This window comes from Dendropsophus ebraccatus, chromosome 4 (assembly GCF_027789765.1).
Source record: "Dendropsophus ebraccatus isolate aDenEbr1 chromosome 4, aDenEbr1.pat, whole genome shotgun sequence".
NCBI lineage: Eukaryota > Metazoa > Chordata > Amphibia > Anura > Hylidae > Dendropsophus > Dendropsophus ebraccatus.
In genome coordinates this window covers 107,815,813-107,819,226 of record NC_091457.1, presented here as the reverse complement: position 1 = coordinate 107,819,226, position 3,414 = coordinate 107,815,813, and positions in this window count along the sequence as shown.

The window sequence follows — 3,414 nt, the reverse complement described above, 5'->3', positions numbered from 1 at the left end:
ACCCTTTAAGTATGTTGACTTTAAAATCAGTGCACTAGAAATCTGCATTAAAACATTGCTGGATGCTAGGTCAATTTTATTTATTTTTATTTACTCTTTGGCCAGCATGTGTAACCCCGAGCTTGCATTGCATAACCTCCTAGGGTACATGTACCGCTGGTAAGGAAACACTGCAATATTAGACAGGTGTAAATACTGGAAAACGCTTGTGTATAAATTAGTAGCAATATATATATATATATATATATATATATATATATATATATATATATATATATCCTAGGACATTTTAGGGACTACTTTTTTCACTATATATAGAATATCATAGAAATGTCTGGTACTATTGTGGACTTGGTTAAAAAGGAGCTAATAGTTACAGTTGTCCCCAGAGGATACATCTTCGTGGTTGGTTTGCTGGTCCATGGAGGAGTTAGTTCTGGCAGATATGACTGGACTACAGACTGGGGGGAAGTTGGACAAAAAGAAAGAAATTTGTAATTGTGACATTACAAAATATTACACAAAATTAAAATATATGGCAATGACGCGTTGGTGGACATAAAACCACCAACACAGTCAAAGTGAGATATAATGCATCCAATTCATGTAGCAATAAACTATATGTACTCACCCGCTGGTCCTAGTGAAGTGGATTAGGTGGAGTGTAGTCTCTATGACTCTCACACAGTATGTATTGTATAGAACCACGATAAGCGACTTATCAGCAACTTCAGTTTATTGCATGCTATTCAAAAGCTGAAAGTGAAAGTGACTAAAAACCTAATGTCATCATCCATAGGGAACTATACGAAAGCAAATCACAGTATAGTTACAGAATTTCCTTATCAAACAACTGGTTCAATTAACAAAAAAAAAAAAAAACACATATCCTAATCCAAAAGTGACTTATTCCTCCTTATTCAGTGACTAAGAAGACATCATTGTCTATTAGCCAGCAAGGATACATGGTGAGGTGCTCAGACACAGTGAAGAGGAATAGTTTGGCTTATAAACTGAGTCACACAGCTCAGTCCGGGCAGAAGAATGGATCCCCCCCCCCCACGATCGCATTGCGGGGGCAGGGGGGGTACATGTTTGACAGCTGCATTGAAATGCTTCATTAGCCAGCGTGGTCCAATCAGTGTTGTTCAGAGCGGGGTCCCAGCGCAACCCTTTTCTGAACCCCCCCCTTGCTTCGCCATGAGGTGGGAGATACGTCACGGGATGCAAAGGAGTTAAAACACCTGGAGCACTGTTACAAACTATTCTTTTATGTTGAAAGGATTTACATTTCCTGCAGATCTCCTGGAGCCTCTGTATGGTGGGGCTATGATGAGGAGTTTAGGAGGTGTTTGGCTCTTCAGCCCAATATGATGCTGTGGAATCTGAATAAACATAAAATGGCCAATATACACTTACAGTATTATGGGAAATGCCCATAAAGTGCTTCTTTTCCCCTCCACTTACTACTGCATCAAGTATTTAAGTCCTCGATAAAATGGTGGAGTTTTGGGGTCTTTAAGGGGGGGACAGATGTTTCCACTGGGGGCTCCTGTGCCATGGACGGGGCTGCTGGCACTTGTGATGTGGGGGGGGGAGGGGAGGGTTACACTACAGGGCTCCTTTCTGAGCGGGTGGAGGTTAGGGAAAGAGGGAGAGCCACTTTAGGTGAATTTTGTGAGTAAAGCATAGGAAAGGCCCTAGTTATTTTTACAATGTAATTTCTACATATACTGAGCCCCCTGCTGGACACTTCATGTGAACTACACCCCATTCGTGATGTCACATTTTTTTTTTAGAGAAATTGAAGCCTGTATAAATGACTAAATTGAAAGAAATAGCACTGTATGTGCATTTTCCATAATTAGTGTATATTATAAATTTGGCTAACTTTACTTATGTAGTAATAACATATTAAAAAATACACTTTGTCCAGAGTTTTCCTTTGAGGGTTTCGTTGGTTCCAGGTCCTGACTGCTATGAATATTAGTACAGCCTTACACTCCCACAGTATAAGTCATTCACGCAGGTAGCAATGAGTTTACTTATGTTATGTTTCTTGTTGCTTCCTGAGGTTACTTCTTCCATCTCTATTAGTCTAATCAGAGTTTTTTCCAGGTGTATGGTGAACTCCTGTATGTCAAGGTTTTTTCAGTTTTGGTCTGGAAGGGTGGTGAATTATAGGCAGTTTGGGGGGTTAATAAGATGGGTAATGCATTTGACAGATATTGGCCTCAAGATTTTCTTGTTGGGGGTCCCAAAATTGCATTGAGATAAACTTCTTTTTGTTTGCGGGAGGTCCAGTGTAGAGCTACTTGGGATCATCCATGTCTTGAGAGATGTGGACAGTGTTAGCTGTAGCTCATCCCAATAAAAAAGTGTTTTTGTTCCTTTAAGTTTAAAGGGGTACTCCAGTGGGGGGGCACTTTTTGGCTGGGACCGGGGAGGAGGCGGCCGAGGGAAAAGATGTCCACTCACCTCCCCGGTTCAAGCGGCGGATCCTGCATCGCGGCGCTCCGGTGCCCGTCCGCTTCCGGGTGTCTGACACGGGCCCGAGACGATACGTCTCAGGTCGGCTCAGCCACTCAGTGACAATGTTTGATATGATCATGTGGAATAGTTGTTTCAAGGTTTACAAACAGTTTATGGGTCTCGGCATTTGGGGTGAGGGTAGCTTCTTGACCGTGTCAGAACAAACATGGACGTGGATTTCAGAACTGTGATATCGACGTAGTATTTAGAAGTACACTATATTTGCAAGCTTTATTATTTTACATTTAGGTAACAAAAACCATTTCACATCTGCAAAAATCCCAGAGCAAATTATTACAGAGGAAGGAAGGTTAAAGAACTTTCAGGTATAGAAGCTGCAAAAACAGGGTCCATGGAGCCTCAGTTACGAGTCTCAAAACACGAGAATAGCCAGACATCCCTCCCGGGAAGGAAACCTGGGAAGGTTTTCCTTCCGGTGGGGGAGATAACACATGGCTTTGGTTTTCCCGTGTCATGTCACAATACTCGCAACTGAGTTAGACTTTGACGGTTAAGGGGCCACCCTGGTAGTTCCCTATTTGTACCCTAATACTTGCAACTAAGTGGGACTTAAGGGGTTACGCATCAGGGTGGTTTGGTTCTCTCCCCACTGGGAGGCACCCCTTTCTTTCCTTGGAGGGAAATCTGGCTATTCCCATGTTTTAAGACCCGTAACTGAGGCTCCACTGACCCTGTTTTTGGATATTCAGATTTCACAGGGGGCAATGTATTAATGGAGACTCTTGATTAAGTACTTCATTGGATATTTTGCTGATCTCCTTGAGCTCAGTGATTACTGTGTTTTGCAAGTATAAAAGCAATATATGGGTGTTTTGATAAAGGTCTGTTTGTCTGGTATTCTGTCTGATATTCTACATGTGT